Raw genomic sequence first — 13,585 nt, 5'->3', positions numbered from 1 at the left:
CCCCCCCCCCCCCCCCAGGGGGGTATGGCCACGTCACAATCCCTTCTCCTCCATTCTCCTCTCAGGATCTTGGACAAACACACACATGCGCCCGGCATGAGTTTAAGCCACCAGGTTCGGGACTCGAACCACGACCGACTACTTGGGAGTCCAGTGACATAACCATTACACCAACTGCTGGTCCCAAGCAAAGAGTAGTTTCTTAACCCAAGTCCACATTAGAGTTGGCAGGAGTATAATTTTCCAGGAAAACTCTATTAACATGATATCACCATAGAGATTAACTTTTTGTTAGGTCGGAAGGCTGGTCAGCATTTCTTAATAAAATTACAAATACTTCCAGACATGAAAGTTTAGTCTTCATCAGTTTCTATCAGCTGACCGCTCAGATGAGGCTAAAGGCTTGGGTAAGGAGGCAGAGAGTCCCTGACAAGGAGAGAAAAGTTTAGCATCTGGCAGCAGAAAGTCTTTGAGAAGAAATCTTACCCATCAAAAAATGTAGCTCCTTAAAGTAACTATTTTACTAGACTTTAGAGTACTATGTTCCTTATCATTCTAATTTTGAAATTTCCACCATTAAATTTCTCCGAGCTATAAAAAAGATAGACCTAGGCATAAACAGTGAGGACTTGGGTGTCATTTTGGGAATAATGGAGCCTATAGCGCGTGAATGAACAGACACATGGTCTCAGCAGTCGATCGCTCTAACGGAAGGTCCAGCATTTACTTAACCCCCAGTGAAAACAAACCCACAATTGGACCCGAGAGAACTGCTATTCTTAGCCCCAGATACAAAGTGTGCTACTCCTGTGTACCCACGCACCTGCCAAAAAGGGGCAGCTCTGAGTTGGCAGTGCATGTAAGCAAGGGATGGCCCACTTCCTGGCAAGTGAAACTAACCGGCTGTCATTTCCAAGGGCTCATGGGGTGAGAGCCTGCGCACCATGTTGCATGGTGGGCAGGATGCTTCTGGCTTAACAAAATGATGGCTACAATTTATTGAGCTTTAAGAATTCGTGGGAAAATTTTTGTTCTGAATATTTAAAATTCTAATAATGAGGAGGTGGTAATTTGAGTACTGCTCTTAAGTTAAAGAACAATAAAAAACAATTTTATATTCCTAAGGATCATTTAGTTTATTGCCTCTGTAATAAGCATGTGCTTCCCTGACCAGGAGAATCCATAAGGCAAGCCTTCCTTGTCTCCTGAAATGCCAGGGCCTCACCTTCCCTTTCGTTGGCCAGAGCTGTGCTGTCCAACACAGTAGGTACTAGCCACGTGTGACCATTGAACACTTGACTGTCACTTGTCTGAATTGTGATGTGCTGTAAGCGTAAAATACGTATTTGATTTGGAAGATTTAGGTTGAAAATATGTGAAATATCTTATTAAAATTTTCATTTTAATTATGCTTTAAATGATAATATTTTAGACATACTGCGTTAGACATATTTTTGAAATTAATTTTACTCATTTACTTTATTCCTTATTCTAATTTATTTTATACATTCAATCATTGTATATCACTACAGCTTGTAAAATGAATTACCCAACATGAATACACTTCACACCAGTCCAGTTGAAGGTATCATACACGTTATCATCAACAGACAAGAAAAAATGTGGCTGGTGGACCAACCTGTGGCATAGTGGTCGGATCCCACACGTCCCAGACCCAGTGGCTAAAAACAAAACACTGACTGTGTGTGCATGTCCAAAATCCTGAGAGGAGGATGGAGGAGAAGGGATTGAGTATGGCCGAGAGGTGCTTCTCACTTTCTCACTTTCTCACTTTCTGTCTCTTTTTGTCTTTCTCTGGCTAGTGCATGCACATGGCCTGTAGCAAAATAAATATATAAACAAAATAAAAATGTGGCTGGGCTGGTTCCATGACCTGATGGTAAGGCCACTGGATCCCAGTGGATCCCACATGACCAACTGCTTGTTTTGAATCCTGGACCTAGTGGCTTGAGAAACTCTGGGCATTTGTGCATGTGCACTCAAAATCCTGAAAGGAGGAAAAGGTGGAGGAGAAGGGATTGTAGTATGACCATTCCCGATGGCGCGTGCTTTCTCTTCTCCTTCTCTCTGTCTGTCTCTCTCTGGCAAGTATATGTGCCTCTAGCCACCCCTCCAAAAACAAAAAGTGGCTAATAGGAATTTTGAAGAATGTGACTTGCATTTGTGACTTTCATTATATTTCTATCGGAAAGTGATAGGGTAGCATTTGCTTTCAAATTAGCACTCTTTGAGACCCAGGTGGATGTATTACTTGCAGATGGTTCTAGTTAACTTGCACAGATAGTACTTGGGATAGAGAATCCTCGTCTCCAACCATTGACATAGAGATTTTTTTTCTGTTGCCCCAGAGGGTAGAAGGAGGCATGGAAATCCAGGTTTGGGAGAGTGGGTTCTTAGGAGTTAAAGTGCGTTTGAATAGGAGTGGAAAGAAAGGGTGGGGAGTGGCAGCAAGGTGGCATTAGGGAGGTGAGGGGAGAAACTGTGAGCAGGATGGGGAAGCAGAGGTGAGGCTAGGGGATGGAGGGGTATACCGAGAGCCTCTCTCTTGGACATGCCATCTGTCATCTTCTTTCTTTTGACCTCTTTTACAATCTTTTCCTCTCCTCTCAGAAGTTATCTTAGACTGAATTGCACAATGAAGAAAGGACTTTAGTGCTGTGCATAAGGTGAACTTGGTCAAAAAGATTTGTTTTGGTTTTGTTTGGATAATTTAATACAGATACAACCCTTTGTTCACATAATTTTAATGAAAAACAGCAAAAAATGCAACCGGGTGGCCTTACATAGACCATCACCGTCACTCGGACACTACGTCATCCATCTGGAAGGGAGAAGAGTAGAAGTTTTTGCTCAGGCCGCCAAAATAAATACAAAACAGCGCAGACGGGGGCGCTGAAACAACAGGAATTTAGTTCTCACAGTCAACAGGCTGGAAGCTCCAGATCAAGGTGTCAGGCTGGCCAGGTTCTAATGGAGGCTCTATTACTGGTCTAGAGGCAGGTGGCTTTTTTTTTTTTTTTTTAATTTTACTTTTTTCATCAGCAAGAGACATAGAGAGAAATTAAAACAAGGTCTCAGGACCTTCATCTGCCCCAGCTTCAGCAAGCCCTGGATCATGGGCACACACATACTCAGGGAGGCCTCTGGATGTGAACCCAGAACCTTCCCATGTGAATCAGCTTTACAGAGCATCATGTTTACCACTGTACTGCCATCAGGCCCTGGGGTGTCTTCTTATAAGGCCATTATCCCATCATGAAGACCTCTGTTTACAACTCTATCCAAGCCTAATTTCCTTCCACAGGCCCCATTGCCAAACACCATCACACTGGGGTTGGGACATATGAATTTGGGGGGCCCATAATTTTGCCCATAGCATAGGGAAAAGACAACTGGGAAAGCAGTAGAAAAGGTACATGAATCTGATAAGGGAACAGATGGCACAAGGCTTTTGTGTCATATTGTGACACCATATTGTCTTTATGTATTAAATAAAAATGCTAATAAGGAAAGAAGCTAGAGTGTGCACACCAAAAGACAATTTTTTATACAAGAATATTTTACTATTAATGATCTCTTTATAAGTACAACACAAATACGCTTGTTCATTTCTAAACATATTACAAGTAACAGAGCTGTTTAAAACTCGGCCACAAAGTGGGAGACTGTGACTCTCATATCCTATTTACACTGGAAATTGCCCAAGGCCACCCCTGTGAGTTTTCTGTTACTAGCCATCACCCTGTTCTTCCCTCATCCAGGCTCCCTCATTTGTAACAAGAAGAGATGTCTGTTCCTAAGATCTCAACAATTCTGCGTGTCTCATATCACAACACCTGTGGTCTTTTCTAGCCTTTGGCTGGCAGTTTAAGTAGTCTTGCCAAGGCAGTGGAGATTCTGTCGTGTGACCTGATAATCTCACATTTAACCCTACACCTATAGGCTCAAGGAGACCCAGAGACAGGAATAAGAAATGCTTTTCTATCTGTCAGAGAGAGAGTGCAAATCTGGGTAACCACTGTCAGGATGCATAGATTTTGATAAGCATATACCATTTTTTCATCATTTTTTTCCTTCCCTTAAAATACGTATGAAGTGTAGTTAGTGTGAATTGACAACCCTTGGAATGGGAGAGAATTTTTGTTAACTGTCCCTCAAATAAGGGACTGATAACCAGAATACACAGAGTACTCAAGTAGCTTACCTGGAAGAAAATGATTAACCCAATTAAAAAATGGGAAAATGAGCTGAATAAACAACTCTCTAAGGAAGACATACAAACAGCCAAAAGGCATATGAAAAAATGCTCAACATCCCCTCATCGTAAGGGAGATGCAGATCAAAACCACAATGAGATACCACCTAACACCAGTCAGAATGGTGAAAATTAAAAACAAAAAATGATAAATGCTGGCAGCGATGTGGTGAAAGGGGAACACTCTTACATTGTTGGTGGGCATGTAAATTGGTCCAGCCACTGTGGAGAGCAATATGGAGGTTTCTCAAAGACCTTCAAATAGAACTACCATGTGATTCAGCAATTCCACTCCTGGGTATCTACCCAAAGGACAAGAGAATTCTCAGTTGGAAAAGCACTTGCACAACTATATTTATTGCAGCATTATTCATGATTGCTAAGACATGGAACCAACCCAAATGTCCACAAATGGATGAATGGATTGAAAAAGTGTGGCACATATACTCCATGGAATATTATTCAGCCATAAAAAACAAGGCCCTGGCATTTGATAGAAAGTGAATGAATATGGAAGATTTGTTGCTGACTGAAGCAAGTCAGGCTATGAAAGAGAGGCATTGTATGTCTCCGCTTAACATATACAGACTGTCCGCACTCTATGCTACCACTGAAAGACTGGAGAACATAAAAGCATTAAAAATTATTGTGGACACTAGAGACAAAGTAGAAGGAAAGTGTGTGTGGGCAGGGAGGGAAGAGTGCAGGAAAGGAAATTAGGGGAAAAATAAGGAGAGATAAGATATTTGTGGGACACAGATATGGTTTGTTATCTGTTGATGAGGAAGTATATAGTATTCTCAACTGGACTGAGATGTGTATGATGCTGGGTAAAATCTCTTTACAATCTAAATATAGTGATTGGTTGTATAAATAATAATAATACAATAAAAATACATAAATAAAATAAAATAAATGAATGAATGAAAAAAATAGTTATGAGGCAGGAGTGAGAATGTGGGCTTAAGGTCATGGCCAGGAGGTGACAGAAGAAGGGTGGAGAAAGTTGGAGAGGTTTAGAAAGATTTGCAGAGAGGAGACAATGGAAGCATTCTGACTGCGCCAGGCCAGTCTTGCTTACATTTTTCTCTGTCAGCCCCAAATGACTAAAGGCTCAGAATTGTGACATTTGCTTTTGGTCAATTCTAGCTTCCCATTCTTCATGCCTTCAAAACCTTCATGCCAGACCCACTCATGGCATGGTGGTTAAGGTAGCTGGATCACACATGGCTGATTATACAGTTTGAATCCTGGACCAAATACCTTGAAAAACATGCTGGGCACATGTGAGTGCATGCCCAAAATCCTGAGAGGAGAAGAGAAGACAAGAGATTGCAGCAGGGCCATCCCCTCTGGGCTGTGCTTTCTCACTCGTCTCTCTCTCTCTCTCTTGTTTTCTCCCCTATAAGTGCACGTGCCCTATAGCAAACATTAAAAATGAACAGGGAAAAATAACCAAAAAACAACCCCTTCATGCCTTAGAAGTGTCACGTGAGAGTTATGTCAAAAAAGACTAATAATACATAGATACAGTAGAGATCATTTTAGTTTAAAGAGTAGCCTAGAGGCTGAGAGTTGGAAAACATTTCAGGGGCCCTCTGGTCTTGCTGGCACCTGGTACAGGAATTGTCTCTGCAACATCTCTATGATGGTTTTCTAAGCCAGCGGCTCTCAGCTACCAGTGTTCTCCAAGTTCCTCACAGGCTCAGTCCCCCATGATAGTCAATGAGGAATGATTGCACTGTGTCATCACTGCGGCCACAGGTTACAGGGATACCCCATGGCTGGAGAACCATGATGGACAGGCTGGGAAGATTGTGGCACTGCTTGTGAGAGAAAGGACATGTGTGTCATATGAAGGCAAGAGAACCTGGAACTCATGAAAACCCTGCTTCATGAGTCCAGGAAGTTAATGGTTTTCTATAAACAGTGCTGAATGGCGATCTAATGAAGGACAGGAAGGTTTATTATTATTCTTTATTTTAAAATTTAATTTTAATTAATTAATTAAGTTTAGATTTCCTACACCTTTCTTTCCAAAGAGAGAAATTCCCCTTTAGATCCCTTTACTACCCAAAAGTTTGCACTGAACAGAGAAATGCTGAGAACTACAGAGCGGAGAGTACCCTTGCTCCCAGTCGGGTCCCAAGCGTCCTCTATTTTTGTTCATTCATTTGTCCAGTCGTTAATGACTGGAGGCCTGCCCAGAGGGAACGATAAGATAAGTTGTGGGCTCCTGTAGTCGCAGCTCCACGGTGGGGTAGGAGAGAGCAGTACTGAGTCAGGCCCTACAGGACATTCAGGTTTAACTTAAACAAACACCTCTGCTGGGTACTCACTTGTGAAAGTTTACTTTTCTCTGTATTTCAAGCTAATGACCAAGGCTGCCAAGTATTTACTCAATAAGAAAGGTGAGGTGATTAAATACCTCATTTCACCAGAGGCACCCAGGATTTCTGTTTGGTCTAAAGGGCTATGTCAGCTCCCTCCTCTGTACAAATGCCTGTCACTCTGACTCACTTTATGCTGGTTTTGAAAGCTGAGTGCATTTGTCAGCAACCGCCAGGGAGTCCAGTTTCATCCCTAGTCACACTTGGACTTGCAAATTGGCACATGTTTACAAATATATCCCAGCTCAAGGAGACCCAGAGACAGGAATAAGAAATGCTTTTCTATCTGTCAGAGAGAGAGTGCAAATCTGGGTAACCACTGTCAGGATGCATAGATTTTGATAAGCATATACCATTTTTTCATCATTTTTTTCCTTCCCTTAAAATACGTATGAAGTGTAGTTAGTGTGAATTGACAACCCTTGGAATGGGAGAGAATTTTTGTTAACTGTCCCTCAAATAAGGGACTGATAACCAGAATACACAGAGTACTCAAGTAGCTTACCTGGAAGAAAATGATTAACCCAATTAAAAAATGGGAAAATGAGCTGAATAAACAACTCTCTAAGGAAGACATACAAACAGCCAAAAAGCATATGAAAAAAATGCTCAACATCCCTCATCGTAAGGGAGATGCAGATCAAAACCACAATGAGATACCACCTAACACCAGTCAGAATGGTGAAAATTAAAAACAAAAAATGATAAATGCTGGCAGCGATGTGGTGAAAGGGGAACACTCTTACATTGTTGGTGGGCATGTAAATTGGTCCAGCCACTGTGGAGAGCAATATGGAGGTTTCTCAAAGACCTTCAAATAGAACTACCATGTGATTCAGCAATTCCACTCCTGGGTATCTACCCAAAGGACAAGAGAATTCTCAGTTGGAAAAGCACTTGCACAACTATATTTATTGCAGCATTATTCATGATTGCTAAGACATGGAACCAACCCAAATGTCCACAAATGGATGAATGGATTGAAAAAGTGTGGCACATATACTCCATGGAATATTATTCAGCCATAAAAAACAAGGCCCTGGCATTTGATAGAAAGTGAATGAATATGGAAGATTTGTTGCTGACTGAAGCAAGTCAGGCTATGAAAGAGAGGCATTGTATGTCTCCGCTTAACATATACAGACTGTCCGCACTCTATGCTACCACTGAAAGACTGGAGAACATAAAAGCATTAAAAATTATTGTGGACACTAGAGACAAAGTAGAAGGAAAGTGTGTGTGGGCAGGGAGGGAAGAGTGCAGGAAAGGAAATTAGGGGAAAAATAAGGAGAGATAAGATATTTGTGGGACACAGATATGGGTTGTGTTATCTGTTGATGAGGAAGTATATAGTATTCTCAACTGGACTGAGATGTGTATGATGCTGGGTAAAATCTCTTTACAATCTAAATATAGTGATTGGTTGTATAAATAATAATAATACAATAAAAATACATAAATAAAATAAAATAAATGAATGAATGAAAAAAATAGTTATGAGGCAGGAGTGAGAATGTGGGCTTAAGGTCATGGCCAGGAGGTGACAGAAGAAGGGTGGAGAAAGTTGGAGAGGTTTAGAAAGATTTGCAGAGAGGAGACAATGGAAGCATTCTGACTGCGCCAGGCCAGTCTTGCTTACATTTTTCTCTGTCAGCCCCAAATGACTAAAGGCTCAGAATTGTGACATTTGCTTTTGGTCAATTCTAGCTTCCCATTCTTCATGCCTTCAAAACCTTCATGCCAGACCCACTCATGGCATGGTGGTTAAGGTAGCTGGATCACACATGGCTGATTATACAGTTTGAATCCTGGACCAAATACCTTGAAAAACATGCTGGGCACATGTGAGTGCATGCCCAAAATCCTGAGAGGAGAAGAGAAGACAAGAGATTGCAGCAGGGCCATCCCCTCTGGGCTGTGCTTTCTCACTCGTCTCTCTCTCTCTTGTTTTCTCCCCTATAAGTGCACGTGCCCTATAGCAAACATTAAAAATGAACAGGGAAAAATAACCAAAAAACAACCCCTTCATGCCTTAGAAGTGTCACGTGAGAGTTATGTCAAAAAAGACTAATAATACATAGATACAGTAGAGATCATTTTAGTTTAAAGAGTAGCCTAGAGGCTGAGAGTTGGAAAACATTTCAGGGGCCCTCTGGTCTTGCTGGCACCTGGTACAGGAATTGTCTCTGCAACATCTCTATGATGGTTTTCTAAGCCAGCGGCTCTCAGCTACCAGTGTTCTCCAAGTTCCTCACAGGCTCAGTCCCCCATGATAGTCAATGAGGAATGATTGCACTGTGTCATCACTGCGGCCACAGGTTACAGGGATACCCCATGGCTGGAGAACCATGATGGACAGGCTGGGAAGATTGTGGCACTGCTTGTGAGAGAAAGGACATGTGTGTCATATGAAGGCAAGAGAACCTGGAACTCATGAAAACCCTGCTTCATGAGTCCAGGAAGTTAATGGTTTTCTATAAACAGTGCTGAATGGCGATCTAATGAAGGACAGGAAGGTTTATTATTATTCTTTATTTTAAAATTTAATTTTAATTAATTAATTAAGTTTAGATTTCCTACACCTTTCTTTCCAAAGAGAGAAATTCCCCTTTAGATCCCTTTACTACCCAAAAGTTTGCACTGAACAGAGAAATGCTGAGGACTACAGAGCGGAGAGTACCCTTGCTCCCAGTCGGGTCCCAAGCGTCCTCTATTTTTGTTCATTCATTTGTCCAGTCGTTAATGACTGGAGGCCTGCCCAGAGGGAACGATAAGATAAGTTGTGGGCTCCTGTAGTCGCAGCTCCACGGTGGGGTAGGAGAGAGCAGTACTGAGTCAGGCCCTACAGGACATTCAGGTTTAACTTAAACAAACACCTCTGCTGGGTACTCACTTGTGAAAGTTTACTTTTCTCTGTATTTCAAGCTAATGACCAAGGCTGCCAAGTATTTACTCAATAAGAAAGGTGAGGTGATTAAATACCTCATTTCACCAGAGGCACCCAGGATTTCTGTTTGGTCTAAAGGGCTATGTCAGCTCCCTCCTCTGTACAAATGCCTGTCACTCTGACTCACTTTATGCTGGTTTTGAAAGCTGAGTGCATTTGTCAGCAACCGCCAGGGAGTCCAGTTTCATCCCTAGTCACACTTGGACTTGCAAATTGGCACATGTTTACAAATATATCCCACTTGAATAAAAAGCAAAATGATGAAACCTTCCTAGCTCCTATCCTTTACAATGTTTACAATGAAAATGTGAGAATGGCAATTCTCTGAAATAAATGATTCGCTTATTTTTTGGGTATTCTTGTGGTACAAATATTTTACCTTGCATCATAGTAGACTTGAAGTTTTCTCCATCCCCCCTCCCACCATTCTCTGTAGTGCCAAATAACTGATTCCAAAGGTATTTCAATTTCCTTCCACTAATGTTGTGAACTCTTTAATATATATCTGAAATCATTATGGTTAATTGGATAAAAACAAGCAGCATTGCAAGAATAAATTTGATGGGCAAATACATTTTATCACTTAAAAAATGAAAATATGGTATGATATTTGCTAGGAGTTTTTGATATCCTATAATGATGATCAGTCTTGGGACCAGCAGTTAGCGTAATGGCTATGTTGCTGGATTCCGCGGTAGTTGACCGTGGTTTGCGTCCCAGACCCAGTGGCTTAAAACTCACGCCAGGCGCGTGTGTGTGCGTGCCCAAGATCTCGAGAGGAGAATGTAGGAGAAGGGATTGCGGTGTGGCCATCCCCCCTGGGGGGTGATTTCTCTCTTTCTGTCTCTCTGTCTCTCTCTGTCTGTCTGGCGAGCGCACACGCCCTATAGCAAAAAAAAACCTCTCCCCCCAAAAAGTGATGGTTAGTCTTACATTAGAATGATGTTTTAGAGGAAAAAGGCGAGGTGCAGTGGCAGGCTGGAGAGAATCTATATTTTCACCCAGTAGGTCCAAACCTATGCGCTTACAAAGATGCATCTGTTTTTGAAACAGACTTGGAAGGGAACAGATACCTAGCTGGGACCGTAATGCAAGGGCTGCAGCCCTGATGACATGAGGAAGTGTTCCCAGAGCAGGCTTCAGAGAGCTCACAGAATACCTGATGGAAAGAAACCTGAGGAAAATTGAGGGGCACAGGAACCTGTACAGAAAGCAGTTGTTGCCTAGCATTCACCTGGGCCCCATGTGGGTGTAGTGTCCACGTGTCTCAATTTGCTCTAGCAGAGTACCATAGACTGGGCAATTTATGAACAACAGATATTTATCCTCACACTTCCGGAGGCTGGATCGAGTGCTAGCATGTTTGGTGTCAGGTGAGGGTCTGCTACTCAAAGTTATACCTTCTAGCTGTGCTCACACGCCAGAAGAGCCAAGAGGCTCCCTCAAGCTTCTTTTATAAGGGCAGTAAACTAGTCACCACCTCCAGGTCCTTCTTTTTTTTTTTTTTGGAGAGATTTTCACTGTAGGGCGCGTGCGCTCGCCAGACAGACAGAGAGAGACATAGAGACAGAAAGCGAGAAATCACCCCCCGGGGGGATGGTCACGCCGCAATCCCTTCTCCTCCATTCTCCTCTCGGGATGTTGGGCACGCACGCACACGCACCCAGCGTGAGTTTTAAGCCACCGGGTCCAGGACGTGAACCGCGGTCGACTACGTGAGAGTCCAGCGACATAGCCATTACGCTAACTGCTGGTTCCCCCTCCAGGTCTTTCTTAATACTAACGCATTGGGGATTAGATTTCAACATAGGAATTTTGGAGGGACACAAATGTTCAGACCCTACTGTGCTAGTCTCTAGAACCTGAGTGAGGAGTCTGACTGATGTGGACAGTTTGAGTACTTGTTCAGTGTTTAGACTATACAGGATGGAAAATTCTCCTCTCTAACCACTGACGTCACTCAGGTGGCAATCTGTATGCTCTCACCATGAGAGGTGTGTGGGAGCTGAGCAGAGCTGGGAACTGCAGATTCCTATCTTCCTTAGGCCCACTCTGAGGCAACACTCACTCCCCTGCCCATGCTTCTCATTTATTTAGATGGTGATTCTCCCTTGCCCAGCACAGAGTTGAAGTACTACAATAGCTTCGTATCTGGTTACCCTGCTTTTGCGACTTTAGTCTGGTTTCAACTCTGTACAGAGAGGTTCCACTAAACATCCATTTTTCTTTTTTTCTTTTTTTGGCGGGGTGAGGTGGGGGGGAGATGGTGATTCAGCGTAACATGATAATCTACAAGGCTGACCCACATGGGAAGGTTCTGGGTTTGTAGCCAGAGAGCTTTTGACCAGATCAGGCACATGTGTGACCAGGATCTTAGGCTGGCTGAAGGTGGAGGTAGAAGGTTCTGTTGGGGTGCTAGCTATTTATTTTCCTCTTACTCATGGAAGAAAAAAGAAACTTTAGAAAACTATGTTAGATTTCAACACTCTTGTCTAAAGTCCTCCAATGACATTTGTCTCATGCAGACTAACAACCCATGCACACACTGACGTTCAAGGCCCTGGTGACCTAGCTCCCCTTTCGCCTTGCTGACACATATCCTATTCCTCCGATTTCCCCTCTACAGTGTAATTTCTACTACCCTCATTGCTATTCCTAACAGACCAGGCGTGCTCCTACTTTGGGGCCTTTGCATTTTCTAGTTCCTCTGCTCAGGCAGTTGTACCCTTGAGGCATATGTGGTTAGCTCTCTCAGTCCCTTCAGGTCTTTGCTCTCTAAAGTAACCTTCACACGGTCAAGCTTTCCCTGGCCATCCTACCTACAATGTTACCTGACCTCCGCGGCCGACCACTTCAGCTCCCTGTGTCTGCTTTGGTTTTACTGACGTGCCGCATCCCGCTGCTCTGTTTGTATCTTGTTTGTAGAACCTTTCCCCAATGAAAGGAAAGCTCCATGAAGGCAGAGCTTTTTGATATTTTTGTTCACTTCTGTATCCCCTGACTCTAAAATAGTACTTGAAATATGGCAGTACTCATTCATCAAGTGAATAAATGAAGGAAAATTAAATGTCTCCACGATATAAGAGCACTGTCGAGAGGGCCAGGCCAGAAGTTTCAACTGGTGTATCATTAGGATGGCTCCTAGATTTCCTCCCCAGGCATGCATTTAGTTTATGTTTAAAAATAAAGCCTTTTGATTACTGCATTAAAAACGATAAACATAGTTATTTCACAACTCTGCATGTAACTTCTCTGAGGTACCTTTTTTTTTTTTTTTTTTCAGAAAATGGAAAAATTAGGAGAGATACCATCCCAGATCTCGGCTAGATTTGTGATTTGGATTCTATAAGACAAAAAAATAGTTTCCCAAAACTGACACCTGGGAAGCTCATCAATGTGGAGAATCCAAGACCTCATTCATCCTGTTTAAGTGAATCTGGAAGAGTGCCCGGGAATCTCTATTTTTATGAAGCTTCCCCGGTAATTCTGACCATCAGCCAGGTTTCTACAGTAAATTTCTGCTGACTTACATGAGGCATGGTGAACCAAGCTTTTAGCTAAATCCTAAAAGTCAAGCCAGAAATCTCCCAGGCAAGCCTTTTCTTGACAAGCCTGCAACTGGCGAAGCTGCAGGAGAGAGATCACATCCCTTCTGTTCTTTGTGCCTCTCCCTGGCTGTCTGACAAGGCTCTGCCTGTAAATGTTACTACTGGCCAAACGTACCAGGGTCCTCACAGCACACCCCGCAGTAATTAGTCTGCACATCCTGGCAACATCTCGCTCCTTCTAACTTGACTAAATTATCTCCAGAACATCCAGAGAAGATGATGAGTGTTTGGGGGTTTGTTTTGGTTTGCTTCTGTTTCTGTTTTAGCAGGTGAATAGATCCATTTCCTTGCAAACAGAGGCGTCCCTTATTTCCTTCCCATAAGGAATGGGTAGGAGAGTCTGTGGGCAGAGGGATTCTATAAG

The 13,585-nt window shown here is 42.7% G+C and overlaps 1 protein-coding gene across 1 annotated transcript in view; it reads right to left on the bottom strand.

Annotated features, from left to right (window-relative positions):
• CCDC192 (coiled-coil domain containing 192) overlaps positions 1–13,585 on the bottom strand; it is a gene marked incomplete at its 5' end in the record, with an annotated part of 87,006 nt that overhangs the window by 1,243 nt on the left and 72,178 nt on the right. The gene's annotated exons all lie outside the window — the stretch shown is intronic.

This window comes from Tupaia chinensis, unplaced genomic scaffold, assembly GCF_000334495.1.
Source record: "Tupaia chinensis unplaced genomic scaffold, TupChi_1.0 Scaffold000541_1, whole genome shotgun sequence".
NCBI classification, from domain to species: Eukaryota; Metazoa; Chordata; class Mammalia; order Scandentia; family Tupaiidae; genus Tupaia; species Tupaia belangeri.
This window is presented reverse-complemented; position numbering and strand designations above follow the sequence as displayed.